This window comes from Falco cherrug, chromosome 5 (genome assembly GCF_023634085.1).
Source record: "Falco cherrug isolate bFalChe1 chromosome 5, bFalChe1.pri, whole genome shotgun sequence".
NCBI lineage: Eukaryota > Metazoa > Chordata > Aves > Falconiformes > Falconidae > Falco > Falco cherrug.
This window is the reverse complement of record NC_073701.1, coordinates 43,089,157-43,105,628: the sequence shown is the minus strand read 5'-3', so window position 1 is coordinate 43,105,628 and position 16,472 is coordinate 43,089,157. Positions and strand designations below refer to the sequence as shown.

General features: G+C 38.1%; 1 long non-coding RNA gene across 1 annotated transcript; it reads right to left on the bottom strand.

Annotated features, from left to right (window-relative positions):
- Positions 1–634: 634 nt before the first annotated feature.
- LOC129736125 (uncharacterized) lies at positions 635–15,366 on the bottom strand. Its single transcript, XR_008732317.1, has 3 exons — positions 15,331–15,366; positions 5,797–5,887; positions 635–769 (listed from the first exon to the last, which is right to left on the bottom strand). It is a non-coding gene; the product is annotated as an uncharacterized LOC129736125 (long non-coding RNA).
- Between the last annotated feature and the right edge of the window lie 1,106 nt (positions 15,367–16,472).

Genomic DNA, 16,472 nt, shown 5'->3' with positions numbered 1-16,472 from the left:
AATGTTCTGTTGACAAAGAGGATTTGGCCATGAAACAGAACAGTGCTTATTATAGCACAAACACACAGAGGTCAGTTCGCACACTTCATGGCTATCACATGTTTAATTACAGTGGTAAATTCTAAGCATGAGTCAAACACAAATAAACCCAGGAGCTTAAATTTCTGCTTCTTTAAACATTCCAGATGTAGAAGTTTTCCATTTACTTCACGTCAGTCAACTGAGTTCAATGCGGTGGGATAATTAATCCCCTCAAGTGTTCTGCAAATATTTCAGTCTAGATATAGCTTTACCTTTTTGTGAATGTTGATATACTTTCTAATAAAGGTATAAGAAAAAAATTATTTAAATCTAATTGACAGATTAGAATCAATACAAAATTTTACAAAAAAATCAAGTAAAATGACTGTAAAAAATCGGAATGCAAATAACATGTTTAGAAATGTTTGTTGTTACTGCAACATACAATGCTAGTCTTATTTGCAATAATTTTCTGGGTACTTATTCTAATCAAGCAGAAAATGATGCTTTGGGATAGCTCAGTGTTTTGGTATTCACACTGAGAAGTTTTACAGATGTTAGTTTTCCATAAAGTGATGAAGATCTACTCTCAAAAAACCAGGTCTACTAATTAAGAATCTGAAGTTAGTCACCTCCAAACTACGAACAGCACCGTTCCTCCATTTTTAAAGTCTTGTTGCCTCTTTAGTACTTTAGCTCCATATGGTTGATTGACCAATGATGGCACAAAGGACTTAATTTTCAAAATCTAAAAAAAAAATAAAAAATTCTAAATTAAACATTCCAATATTTACTTAGGTACATTGAAATCCATTAGACTCCTTTCTATCAAGGTTTATAATTCCACCACTACACAGAAGTATATAAATATCTTCATGTGCTCATTTACACACACACATTTACAAATGATTCTACTAGTATGAATTCCAAATCCAGCACTTATAACACCAGTACAGAAAAAAAAAAGTATTTCAAAACCAAACTCTGACATTTCTGGATAGAAGCTTAAGTGTCTTCAACATTTAAAAAAAAAAAAAAAAAAGCTGCTTTTATGCTATATTTCATGTTAACCTACAAAATTGAACAAGGGTATTTCTCATAGTCCTTCAACATGTTTCTTGCAGTCAGAGCACAATTCAAAATTATATGGGCAAGTCAATCATATATTCCTGGGAACAATATGTGTGATGAAATGAAGTCCTGCCTTGGGAGACATCTCTAACAAGAATCCTGTGCAGGACGGAATATGAGGAAACCTTTTTGTCTCCAACATACTGAGATTTCTCACTCTGAACCAATTCTTTCCACACAGCTACCTAAATTCTCTCTCTCTCCTGTGAAGTCATTAGACTAACCTTTACAACATGAATAAGGAAGGGGTGATCTTTGTTTGACAGCAATAATAAGCAGACATTCAGTTTCAATTATGTGAAGAAAACCATAGAAATGGAGGCATGAAGAGACATTAGCCTAGGTGATATCAAGGTCAGTTAATACCAAAAGCATTCAATTTCTGCTTTCATTAAATTAGGAACCTCACCCACAAAAGGCTGGAACAGCAATAGCAATGGAGTGAGGTGTACTAGGGGGATGCTGTCTGGTTTCTCGACTGACCTAGAAATACTCAGCAAATTAGAAAAGTCCAGACATTAGATGACACTGCAGTTGGGGCAAGTTATAGTACATGTAAAGGAGTAAGTTGTCCACAGTAATAGAGCCAGGGACAGCAAATGTCCATTCAAATCCTGGAAAGCCAGGTCTGCAGCTGCTGCTGGGAAGGAAGAGTCAGAGCATGCTGGTCAGCTGTGGCAGCAACCATGGCAGGGTGGGAGAACTAGTGATTAGGAGCACAAGGGTTAATGGCATCTTTTCCAGGCAGAACAGGACACTGGCAGAACTGACACTTTTTAACACTCCTTGTGTTAAAAAAAGCTACGCTGACTTCTCCAAAGCTCTCCTTTCCCATCTTGCCTTCACCCAGAAGAACTGTTGAAGCCTGCATGTTCCTAGGAGAGACAATTTGGAATTTTGTACATTGCTGAAGAACTTTGAGCTATCTGTGATCATGGTTTACACAAGAATAGACTCTTAAATCCGCTTTCTGGTCTTCTTCAATCTGGGACCACCTTGGGATTAACATCTCTGGAATAATTCAGGTTGCTCAAGGCTCCATAGGCTTTTGGCTACAGCAGATCCCGGAGGACCACTCTGACAATCCAGAATGAGATGAGTCTATAAGGCTGTGGTTCAGCTTTCCTCACGACCCAAATCTCCAATTAAAATAGTTTTCTCAGGCAGAACCATGGGAATGATTGCTGTAAAAGCTGTCTATTCCTGATTTAACATTGTGTGGCTGTAAGGGGAAGGGACTAGGAGTGCCTAATAACAGGAATTTGACTGTACTAAGAGCAGATTCCTCGTTGCCTTACAGCGCTTGAGAACCTTAGTGCAATCGAACATGAGGCCAGGGACCTGACCTTTGAGCAAGCTGGAATATCATATGATTACTGCTCTGTGTAAGCCCACAGCTGCTCTCCTCCCAGCTGTTTCACAAGTTTGGCTGACTAAGGATCTACTTTGAGATTTAACATATTTTTGAAATATTGTACTGTACCTTACACAGAAGTTGATTAACTCACTTTGACTAACTCATGTTTATATTGTCAATTTGCAGGTCCCAAGCTACTTGTCACCTATTTGCCAACTGGTCTTCTTTTTAGGGATCACATATTTCTAGTTGGAGTATAAACTAGTTTGCAATTACTAAATAATGATTATTTTCATAATAAAAATATTTATAAAAATAATGGTACAAAATAAATCTTTAAATTGTTCAGACTTTTTAAGCTCTGAGCAGCTGACTGAATATACCAAGATAGAGCTTACCCACAACAGACAAGAATCCAAAAAAAGTCTATTCCAAAAAGCAAACATGCAAATAACTCCAAAACATTCAGAAAAACATTTGGAAATTATCAGCTCAGAAAACTAAAATAAAATTAAATCTATATCCCTTCCTAAAAAAACCCACCCTATTTATATGTCTTTTAAAATTTTTAAGTATTTCTTTTAATATCCAAAGATAATAAAGAGAAAGAAAAACAGAAGCAACATCGTCTCAGATTACTATGAAGAGTCACACAGCATCAAAACTGAGTGCATTGTCACCTCAATGAATTAAGGTATGGAATATTATCTCTAACAATAATAGAAAAGAACCAAATAAGGTACTTGCAGTTCAGACCTTGTCATTAGTTCATCTTTTATTTTTATTATTTTTTAAAAATTTAATTTAATAATAAAAACTATTAATTAAGCACACATAGATCTCTTAGGTCCCTAATTCATCTGAGGAGCCCACATTCCTAACAACTGGCTTCTTGTTAAAATGTTAAATATCCTTAGGAAGACATTGCATTAGTTTATAAGTCCAGTTAAAGCATAAGATAAGAAGCAAACAGGCAATGAAAAATTTTGAATGGTCAGACTTAATGGATGCTGTATGCAAGATGTTTTTTGGCAAGCCCTAGGTGAAATCAGCAGTATTAAGAAGGGCAGGAGGCAGTGGAAGGAAGCAGGCAGTGCCTGAAGGAATCTATCACTTCTGTTATCATCTGTCATTTGCCTCCTGCTGTTATCAGCTACTAGTAGCATCATGGTTTAGAACCTCTTGCCTTTTTCTGTAGTTGGCAATTGAATGCCTTTCACAGGCATTAAAAAGAAAACATGAATCTTAAGTGATTTCAGGATTAAACACTACTTCATTAAGCCACAGCAATGTCCTTCTCAAGTGATCTGAACTGTGTGGCATTTGCTCTTTTCCACGTTCTCCAAAGGCGAAGCACATGACATACCGCCTAGAGTATCCAGATCAGTGTATTGATCAGGTGTGTTAGTGATAATACTGCCAGTCTCAAGCATGTAAAATTTATGAATCACTTCTTTCTCCAAAAATCATGATGTTTTATTTTTTAATTATATATTTGCATGCTTTTATGTCTCACTTTCTGAGCCTTCAGGGTGAAACTGTGCCTTGTTTTCAAGTTTCTCTTTGAAAGGAGAAGGTTAGGAAGATACTTTTTTCTGCTTTAAGAAAAGTTGAAAATCCTAGTAATTGCTTTTCAGGGATTACACTTCTAAGAAAAAATATCCAATGTCACTCAGACCCATGATGAAATATTTACACTTGTCATTGCTTTTATAGTAATACTAATTAGCGTCTGATGTGTCTTCTCACTTATTCTTTAGTTTCATCACCCCTGTGAGCTGAGATAGAGCTAGGAATAGGATTAACATCCCTCTCTGCCCCCACATTCCCACATTTCTCCTTAGTATAAATAGAAGGTATGCAGACTAGCAACAGTACATCAGTCATCTTAGTGTAATGACTGATATTTCTGATCTCCGCTAGGCTACAGGACTTTTCTCAAATTGTTCCTGTTTGAATTACAGCATGTGTTTTTAAAAAAAAAAAAACAAAAACCACCCAAACCAAACCCAAACAACAACAACAACAAAAAAACACACACAAACAACCCTCTAAAAAACTATGCTACATTTAAACATTTCTGGTAAAGAATCCAGCTTGGTAAATATGATATCTCATCATCTTTACTGAAAATACTAACAATAAAAGAAAACAACAACAACAACAAACACAAAAAACCCAAACATATTCCTTAATTCAAGCTTGAACATGTTTCACTTCAAATTAAGACAGTGTCTGCTGAAGACTGTTTTGTTATCACGTTGTCTTACTCCCAATAACTCCAATAACTCTTCCTTTCACCCATTCTTAGTTTTTAATACTTCTCTTGAGCTCTGGACACATGAAATGGACATGCTGTTTCAGCAGAGGTTGCTTTCACAAGCACAGAGGTGACCACTCCAGGCTCATAGGTTTTGTTTCTACAGTTAAAAGCTACACCAGTGCTTTTAGCTACACTGTTATGGTGGGAGTTCATCTTCAATGTGTATAATTCCACACAAACAAAGCCACCAACCACCCAGGATATCAAAGTAAACTCCAGGATCATTCTAATATTTTTTCCCTATTTTCAGTAGTCTTTAAACACAATATGTTGTCTTTACTTTGAATTTCAAGGGAAGTTTTCAGTAACAAAATCAAGCCAACAATAGCTCTCCTGTTGTAAAAAAGTGCCTCTGAATTCCAAGCTTTATTTTGTCCAGTTGTTTGTATGAGTGGTTAATCTAATAAACCAGTTTGCACATGAAATTATGACTTTTGCACTGAAAACATATTTAAAAATACATGGTAAAATTCCTGTGCGTAGTTCTCCACAATTACTTTATTCATTTCTAAGACAGAAGCCATGAAGTGTTGCAACAAATGTAATTGTGTTACAGTTCTCCTCAGTTTGGGTAACAGCCATTCTTCAAACTGGGAAGGAGAGAAAGATCACATCACATCACATATTTTGGATGTTGAATGACATGACAAATATTATCAGAGCACCTCTACTGCACTGTAAAAACCTATTTTTAAGCCCAAATTAACCTACTACCTTGCTTAGATGACAGTATTCACCTCAGTAGAGTAGCAAGGAGCTCAGGATAGGCCTCTTGATAAGGTAATTAGATTATTCTGAGCTCTGCGTTTCTGTGATAGGTTTTGAAAGACTAGAAGCAAATACCTGATGAGGCAAACAAGAAAAGTCATTCTGTGGCAACATATAGGACAACAGAGTAGAAAGTGTTATGCATCAGCTGTAATGAGAAGAAGAAGGAAAAAACTACAAACTAGGGTTTACTTACCTCAGGAGGCCAACCATTTGGGAGGAGGAGATCTACAGATTCAAGGCAGAATAGAAATGGTCAACATGCTGCCAACACTATCTGCTCTTCCCTGATGAAAGTAAAATGCACAGGAATAGTCATCAGGTAATCCGCCTCTGACATCTTGGAGAGCTGAAGGAGGAATTTAACAACTCCATACTACAATGGGTAAATTACAAGTCTAAGCAGGACCCACACTAGTTAATTCAAAGCTCCTGAGGACACTTTCAGTATTACTGGGGCTCCAGGGAGGAGATAGGTGGTTTGCATGGTAGGAGAGGACTCAGTTAATAAACAAGAACAGTTGCACTCCTGTTTTCTTGCATTCTTTTACACATAGCTTGCAGAGGGTGTGAGGCGAGGAGAGGGGTTTTCCAGTGAGTTTTGAAACTGAGCAGAGGTTAGTATGTATGAACCTGAAGTCCTCTATGTAGAGCCACATCTAAGAAAAGTCAGCTAATGAATTTAAAGCCCTGTCTAAGATGAAATATAGATATTGTGTCTCTAATAATCATGAAAACTCCTAACAGGCAGAACAATTTTTCTATGTGTTTGTACCTACATAGGATGAGGTACACCTACACCAATTCTGTTTGGAGTGCATGTACTATTATAATACTAACTGTAAATAAATACGATTCTTACCTAAAGTTGGAATAAATTGCAAGCAATATTTTGATGGTAGGGCTATCACAAATGAGAGTACCCAAAAGTTTAGCACAAGTTAGCCCTTCTCTAAAACAGAATATAGCTTGATCACAGGGAAATGTCTATTGCAAAGTCAGTCTATGGTTTTTGGTTTTGTTTTAAAAAGGAATTAAACCCTTTTCTATTAAAACAATAGATTTAAAGATGGTTGTTTTCAGTGGAGCATTTTGAGCACAAGTGTTTATATTATAGAATAAGAGAATTCACAACCTGTGAGTCCAGTATCTCCACAGCTAAATTCAAAATAGACTGGGAGCCAAGAGATCTGAGCTAACTCCCTCTGCCACAGATTTCATTGTGCAACCTTGAGCTTTTAATGTCACTCTTACCTGTTCAGTGGTGCAAGTAGCACATAAATATAGATGCTTGGTCAGAAATAAATTTCCCCCAAGAAAAAAACTGTAAGTACAAGTTGGTAGGCCTAGACTTTTTTTCTGAAAAAGTGGGTGCAATCAGAACGCTTGTACACCTTACGTACGAGTGACCTGTGGCTGAAGCAGTCACATATGACAGTTAGAATGGTTCTCAGGTGTCTCTGGAATCTGAAAGCCATGAAGGAGGTGTGAAAACTGCATCTAACATCCTCACTTCACATCCAGGTCCTGCACAGTCCAGATGGACCTAGGATACCCAGGCATGTCAGGATTTCAGGAAGCAAAAAAGTGCATTAGATAACATGCCAAAATCTGTAATGCGGCTAAGCATTTTCAGAGACATATTTTGATCAGGACACTGTTCTGCCACCTTTACTTCAATAACTGCTATGGATTATAGCGCTGTGAAACAGTACTGCTCTTCTGAAATCACAAGCTAAATTATGGGCAGTACCCAAGTTTGTGTTTGTCCTTGGAAAACACCAGACTCCATCACCCTACCATTTCAGAGTGCAAAATGCTGCCTGGGTAGAATCAGGTTTTTTCTCATCTGATCCAACTCATTCACTGTTGTTAAGAAAGAGTTCTTATATTTTCACTTGTTTGGAAGGATCTGATGTAAATATTATTTGAATCAGTTTCTCCCCTTGCCATAGAACAGATTTACTTGCAGTAGGTGAAAATAAAGCAGAATTGAACATCTACTGTGTATTCCTCAGTTCCAGAATAGCACTTTTCACTGCATTTTGCTTTATTCAAAAATTACATGTACAAAGGGGTCTAATTCTGTTGTTACGAACAGGGAATTCCAGAGCAGCCCCAGAGAATTTTTATGAAGGCAACCTCAAATATTTATGCCTGGTAAAGAGAACAGTAACTTTTTTGCTTTTCCTTTATTTTGTCACCCTTATTTATATTATCCTATTATTTATTGACACAGTTCTATTCAAAATAGTAGAAACATGAAGTGCTTATAAAATACCAAACATATAGATCTTGAACATTATTTAAAGAACGTGGAGTGAGGCAAAACGTGGCATATGACCATTTTTTCATTCCTCAAAGAGAAAAACTATACAAGGCAAAGCAGTTCTACAGGATAACAGCTTTCTTTGGTTTTCTGGTTTTACATGATTCCCAAACAACAAATAATATCAGGAAATTCAACACGTCACATGTAACATGAAGTTCTCTGTGCATGTTTATGTAATAAGTCTGGTCTGATATAAAGTTTTTTATGTAGACACAGTAAGACTGCCATATCACATTTCCTGTACTCTCAATAAATTCTCAAGAAACTGAGATCTGGTTTGTAAGGAAGAGATTTTCCAAAATTAAATTTAATTGAAATGCACTTTTTCTGCATTTCATATCTTGACTTCTTAGCTTCACAGTCACAGCCCTAGCACAAATAATTGCAGAATAATCTCCCATTTTTCTTTTGCTTAAATAGGGCTGAATTTAAAGTTTAAGATAGTGAATTTGTTCATCCATGTAGAACCACAGAATCACAAAAGAGAATAATTGGAAGGGATCTCAGGAAATCTATAGTCCAAACTCTCATGCAAAGCAGATTCAGCTTTGAGATCAAACTAGTTTACTCAGAGCCTTATCCAGTCAGGTCTTGGAAGCCTCTGAGGATGGAGAGTGCACAACCTCTGTAGGCAACCACTTCTTGACTGTCTTCATGGTGAAAAAAAAAATACTTCTCAGATCTTAATTTATCCCCACTGTTTCTTGTCCACCTACCGTGCATCACCACAAAAAGCCTGGCTCTATCTTCTTGATGTCTTGTAGGTAGTGGGCACTGTGGGGGTGGAGGACAGCTATTAGGTCTCCCTGAAACCTTCTTCTGTCCAGGCTGAACTAGCCTTGGTTCTTTAGTCTGTCCTCACACAGCAGGTGCTCCAGCCCCAACCAGCTTGGTGGCCCTTCCCTGAGCTTGCTTAATTCACTGATGTCTTTCCCATATTGGGAGGCATAAACCTGAATGAAACATCTAGACATGATCTCATGAGTAAAGGGAAATAATCAGCTCCATCGATCTACTGCCTGTGCTCCTGTTAGCACAACCCAGGACCTTGCAGCCAGGGCATGCTGCTGGCTCATGCCCAATCCTTAATGGCTTGATGTTGCTACGTATGTTTTGATCTGTCAGCCTGATACGGCTTCTCATATATGCCAGAATATATATGCAAGTATGAAAACAAGTATGCATGTATATGTTTAAAAGCACAGATTTCCAGCTTTCTGTTGTTTCTAATATAGCCTCTGTCATCAACATTAGTAGTGCCAGTGGAGGCCCATGGGATTACACAAGGATAATAGGAAATAGTTTCTGCTTGCATATCTTAACTAGCTGATATAAAACAGGGTGGAGCTAGTGAATATAATCAACTGTTCTTAGACATGGAAAAGGAAGAGGACAGTAACTGCAGCAGCAACAGCATTCCATTATTCCATTGGTTTGCAACAGGTATCATCAGCCAAGCTAGAAGCAAATCAAACAAACTTGATTTGGTCAAACCAGTGTCCATCTTACACACACACACCCCCCCACACACACACACACACACCCACACACACCCCCGTTGTTACAGTTTCAGCTGGAGAATAGTTTTGTTAACCTCACTGTTAACTATTTCACATCCACTCACGCACTGGTCAACCCATTTCGGTGATAACCTATTGCAACATCTCTTTGTTCCTCAGTACTCATTCTTTAGGCATGAGTGGTCAGATTCCCTTTTAGAATAGGTCAGATGAACTCAGCGGCTAATGGGGCTGGAGGAGTCTATGATCACATGTTTAAGGGTTGTAGACAGTTCTGAATAGTTCAAGACGCTGATTACTGGGAAAAGAAAAAAAAAAAAAAAAAGCCAGTAATGGGAATTACAGCTTTACATGAAACTCTAGTGCTTATGCCTATCTAGTCTGTAGACAATGCTGTTGATGTTAACAGAAAAAATAAACAAGGAAGTGAAGATGAGAATAAGAGGAAGAGAATGTTGGGTAAGAATGCGACAAGTATTGAACCACTGTGTTTATACATAGGCCATATGGTGTGGACATAAACACTGTAAGCTTACTTTACCAGCATTATGCAGTCTGTAACCTCCCTTTCAGACAACTCCTGCCAGCCAAATGTTTTTCTTGTCTTTAATACTGCAGATTCTACAGACATGAAGCCTACATGCTTATATATACCAGAGACAGATTAAGTACACAGGCTTTCCTAAACTATAGCCATTTTCTGCTAAGAGTATCGGTAATAGCTGGATTGACTTTAAATAAATAAATAAATAGATAAATCCTTCTTTTGCCATTAAAAAAAAATACTTTTACTGAATTTTAATGTGTAATGTCTATTAAAGGTATAGATTTTTCAGGGGAAAAAAAATTAAAATTACAATATAATCATTGCCTGAGCTGCTATCTGCCATGGACTACAGCTACAGGGAGACATTAAGATTTTTATCCAGTATTACTGTACCTATGGTTTTGAAAATCCATGCCCAGCTATCTGGCAGCCTATCTTTGATCTCTAGACTTTTGTTGCTAATTTGCTTTAATGACTTCTGAAGACCCAAGGACTTCAGGAGAGTACTTTCAAGAGCAAATTACATGCCATCTCAGTCACAATGCTGACAAATGCATAGATGATGATGAAATATCAAGTGTTCTTAATGTAGCAAGCACCTGGTTTTAATTCCATCATCTAATACATCATTTTGTCATTAGCCCATCTTTTACCAGTCATTTTAGCACTATGTATATTGATACTTTTAAAATTAATGTAATAATCTTAAAATGTTGTGGGGTTGTTTTGGTTTTGGTTTTTTCTTTCTCTTTGGCCTGGTTGTGTCTTTTTCCCAAGAGTTTCAGCAGCAGTGCAGACTTCTGCCGAAAGATTTTCCTTTTCAAATGACACCTCCTATATAAATCAGCCTATTTCTATTTCAGTCAATGGGCGTTATGCCAGTTTGCAGAGTATAACGCCCTGCTGCAAAAATGCCCTGCTGCAAAAATGCCCTTTTTAGACTGTCGGAGAGAGGTCTTATGCTTCATTTACTGTGCTTGTCTCTAGTAAGAGGAAGAGGATAGTTCTAGAGGAGTGCTGTCTTATTGCTGTCTCTCTACGGACAGGTAGAATAGATGCCTTCACCCCAAGTCTAGTAGCTGGCATAGTTGAAGATGTCATGATGACTGGGTAACAAGTTAGCATTCTCCCTGCTGGCAAGCAAATTTTAGGGGTCTAGTGAGGCTTTGTGCAGCCCAAACCCCCACAACCAAAGCCAGTGCAGAAGTAAGGTTCTGCTAGACAGGCTCAGTACTTCCACACCCAGATCGCTTTTGTTCAGCCTTCTGAGAGCAACCAACAGAGTTATCAGTGACTGCCATGAAGGTAAGGGCAAGCTGTGAATACTATTAGGGTTTCGACAACACTGTTTGTGACATTTAGTCCTGCAGCCTCACTTCCATTTCAGCTCCTGCCCCATTTGTTTCTAAATCAACAGCACATTGTTTGAAGGATTACTATATCATCTGTTTCCAGGAAACTTTCTGAATTTGACATTACCTTTTACTCCTGCAATATACCCAGCAGGGAGCTGAAGCCGAGTAGCCCCTTCCCCCCCACAGGATATTATCTTAACCACCAAACTGCCTGTAAGGAACTTTTGCCAGAAAATGTAGGTTCCTCAGTAATTTGAGGACCCTGTTCAGGTCATTCAGATCTATTTCTATATTATTATTTTATTTTGTTCTATTCTAAAGATTGCATGCTTGGGTATAGAGACCTAAGCCTACACTACATTTCAAGAGCCAAGCTTCTACTTCTGATATTGCTCTTTGTGCCCATTTTTTTGAAGCTATTTCATTTTCAGGTTCTGAAATGCTTCTAAGTGGGAGCAGCTGTATCATGCATACTGCACGCTATGCGCATCCAAACCAGGTGAGCCTAAAATGCAGGTATGCTCTAAAGACATGGTAACTCCTCCCTGTAAGCAAGCTCCAAGATACTTAAAATATTCATGGACAGTTCTGCAGAGTTCATGCCTGCAATTGCTATTGTAAGACATCTTTCATCCCCTTTTCCTCTCAAAAATGCAGAGCCAAATCTCATTAATCCTACAATGAAATTACAGTAAAATATAAACACTACTCTCATTTCCATCATATAAAACTCTACTTATTGTTTCAGTTGTTCCTTTTCCTTTTTGACCAAACTCAGCAGTTGTTCATCAAAACACTAATTGTTGTTTAAGTCTCTGTTGATCTACACAACAGCTTTGGGACTGTACCAAGAAACAACCTCACAAAACACTTGGAGCTGACTATAATGTAATTCCATTTACCCTAGCAAATATTATATGCTTACAGCCTGTAACCATGCAACCAAATAAGTGTTGTCAGTTTCTAACCGCAAGTCCTCATTTATATTTTTAGCTTTTTTATGAAGACAGGAAAGGTGTGGTCAAAACTGATCAAACAGCGTTTTGCAGAAAAGAGTTCACACATCTGCAAAATGAATTCTCAGTCAATGCATGTTTTCTCTATTCTCCCTAGCACCAGCACTCAGGACTAAAGAAACCACTGAAGCTCTTGCATTCTTAGCAACTTGATTTTTTTTTTTTTTTTTTTTTTTTTTTTTTTTTTTTTTTGCTTGTGAGCATGCAGTGTGGTCTTATTTTCATCATGTTCCTCACACATATATACTCAGCTCCCTTTCCCCTCCTCCATTCTCTTCTGGAGAGGCTATAACCCATGGACTTTATGTCTGAAGGTAGAGAGCACAGATCTCATTACAATCAAAAAATTATACTAGCTTAAATATGACTTACTGTATACTGTTTTAGACAGAGCCATATTAAACATTAAGAGGCTACTCAAACCCAGAATTCTGTATTCGATCAAGTCTCATTTCTTTCTTCATAGCTTTTATTACGACATGTAAATTATGCCAGAAAAGAGGAGTGCTCCCCCCAGGTACAGATCAATTAGAGTTTATGCCAGTCAAGTGTAACTGCTAGAAATATATTATTCATAATCTTTTGACTCTGGATTTTCTTTCTGACCACTCTTTTCTCTCAAGTCTACAAATTATATGATCTCTTCAGTAATGCACACAGTAATCAAAATTCCCATTGCCATCACAATACATGGTTTAGGATGCATTTCTGAGACTGGGGAAATATGCAAACAATAAAATGATACAGGAAAATGCATTTTATCAAATCTAATTTTATTTTATTTGGCAATATGAAGCAGTGTAAACACAGCTTAATCAATCAGTTTTGTATTGTTGAAGCGTAGTGGTCAAGCTGGTTTTCTACATTAAGTTCCACACCTTGCTGCTGTTAGGGTGGCACAATTCACACTTGCATACAGAAAAACAGTTTAATTCACTATTAAAACAAACCAAAAAATAGTCAGGTTTTTTTCCACTCAGCTGAAAAGAAACTAGAACTGCATCAATACTGAAACTCTTTTCAGGCTGATTCCTGCCCTGTTATTACATAGATATGAATGTTGCTGTCTGACATTTCGGGAAAGCATGAGAAAAAGAAAAGCTGAGCTGCTGAGTCTGCATATTACATGCAGTCAGAGAGAATTATCTCACCATGAAACATCCAACTTAAGAAGCAGATGCAAGATATCTCTCAGAAGTGTTAAACAAAAAGAAAGAAAAAAAAAAGAAAAAAGGGGAAAAAAAGACCTAGTTAGTGATCCCAGAGCCAAAGGCTAACACACAAACAAACCAGGCACAAATGGATGACAGACAAGCTGGATCTGTCAGCTCCATGTACGGTACTCCAGCTCTTGCCCTGCCTTCCCCTCTCCCCCTCTCAGACACACAGCCATGAATGGAAGGGATGGTAGTGGTCTTCAGGGCATTAGCTGTATCGGTTATTTAGTCCCGTGGAAAGACTGACCCAACAATCAATTCCTTCTTTGTTTGGATGCCCAGATTAGTGTGCCTTTTGTGAAGGTTAATTCATTTATTGCCCACTTTTCCTGGCATGGAAGATCTAGGTTTTGCTCAGCCCATCCTCTCACTTGCTTTTCTAAGATCTGCTGACTGGCACTATTGGCATTCAAATGTCAGGCTCCTGATAGCACCAATTGACAGATTTGGTGCTGGTGATGGGTCCTAAGGCCCAATCTGGAGGTGGGGTGAGAGGAACCCCCTGACAGCAGAGCATCCCATAATGCCTCCTGGCACAGCAGCTGGCACAACTCAATGCCATGCAGCAGTGGGTGCACCCACTTACCCCTGACCTCAGCCTGCCAGTGGTGTGCAATTTCAGAAACCATTTTACAACTCCTCATTGCATCCTCGGTTGTTATGTGTGGGCATAAAAGATACAACAGAAAAACTTACTCATGGAAAAATATGAAATAATTGCCTCCGTCCATAGCCATTCATTACTATGATAAACAAAATGAGCTGGTGATAGTAACTCACCTTTACTCTTTGTTTAAGATATTAATATTCCATATGCCTTCTGTCCTTTCCAAATAGTACTTATGACTTACTTGTAAATCACTGCAAACCTATGCCAGTTTACATCAGAATACCTCTGCTGACTTCAGGAATGTTTTTCCATTTTGCATCTATGTTTAGATTTATTTTCTTTCAATTATGTTGATGCTTACCTATTCTCTGCAGCTAGATATAAGCAGATTATTGCATAGACTCTGCCTACAAAACAAATATTCACAGTGATAATCTAGGTCATCAGTTTTAATCCAACTAATTTCTGCATGAAGCCCTTAACTTCTGATTGAACTACAGTTTCTCCCTGAAAGAGAATATCAGTCTGTAAGAGTTGAGCAAAGAATCCACTGTCTCCTTTGGTAAATTATTCTCATAGTCCATCAGGCTGGCTCAACGTGTGTCTGTGGCTCAGAGCTCTCTATATCGGGCACACTCGGTTGTGCCCTCTAGAGTTAGTTTATTTTACATTTGTTTTGAGGGTCATCAACACCAGCATAAGGGGGAAGACCAGCAGACCCAGTCCAGCAGGGTGCAGAAAGCGGGTGATAACTTCAGCAACCCAAGTGCCATCTGAAAGACGGATGGCAGGGAGGATGTGGTTGTATAACCTGGGTGTTTCTTGGTAACTCAAGACTGCAATCGGCTTGCTTTTAGCAAGTGGATGATATCTGCCAGGATCTTTCATAGATAAGAGCAAGTTAAATGTGTTATGACAATAATGTAGCATAGGTGTCTCTGATGCTGCAGATGACACTAGGGTAAGCCAAAATTACTGTTCACAAGGAATGGAAGCAAGAAGAGGTCTGAGTGGGTGGCTATGGGAAGATGTAAAACAGAATTACCCTATGGCTATGCCTTTTAACAGGCTTTTTGGTGTCATCTAAAGTTACTCTTGTAGTAGGTATTCATGGTATAGCTCCATGCTCTTACCTGTTCTTTGCGGCAGTCAGGACTGCTTAAATGCAGGCTGATGTAGCAACATGTGAACTTTATCACCATGCCACATTCACCACCTCTTGAATCGCTGACTTTGCAGATATCCTGAACTTCCCATTCCCATGAACTTGCAGGGTGCTGATATACTGACAAGTTAAAAAGTGCTGATTTAATTCTCTCTCTTGTGATTTTATTAGAAGAGACATAGGGAAGTAAGATGAAGGCAGCCCTTCCCCCGTACCCCAAGCAAAACCTGATTCCAGTCATGTCACAAGTGGCTTGTCGGTTCTGCAGTTGTGCAATCCCTGTGCATCTATCCACAAGGCAGCAACAGCCAACAGCAGCCAACTTACCCAGTTGTAATGACCTCAAGGAAGGACTGGACCTTGATCTGGGAACGTAAACCCACAAGCAAGGCCTTCCTTATCTTCACAATATCTCAAAATTTTACTTCTGAAGAGCTTAAAATTGTTTCTTCTCAGCCTTACTTCTACCTCTCCCTAAACCCTAAGACAAATACAAACTAAAATATATGAATTAATTTAAAACAGGAAAATCAAACTAAAGCACTACAGAAACAAGCAATTTTTTTCATTTAAATCACCAGAATATGTTTTACTAGAAAGCAAATGCAGCACAAACAACTGGAACAAGGTGGCAGATTACATCAACTTCAAATGTTGATGTCCTTAAAGTTTACTGTTCACATCCTAGTGCACTGACCAAACCTAACATCACATTTATGCAGATTATTTATTAGGCTATGACTGATTTAATTGAAAGCATTCTCTAACATGACTGGAGTCAGAAACCTGATATCACAAAAACACAGCTTTTAAGCTTTTATCATTTATGATACCTAAGTATATCCATATCGTTCAATACATACTGATAAATTCTTTTCACATGTTTCAATAAGTAAAGTTGTTATGAACTCCTGACTTCAATACTGTCTGTAAAAAACCCACCTTGTTTAAAACCTAGAGGAAGCAGCATGCTGTGTAAACAAAGATGACGTTTGTGTATCAATATTTAATGAAAATGTAAAACCTGCCAAGCCAAGTCTCAGATCAATGTATTTTTTTTTCCAGCTAAAAAGAAGTTGCTATTCAGGTGCTGAGTAGCAAGTCTCAGAT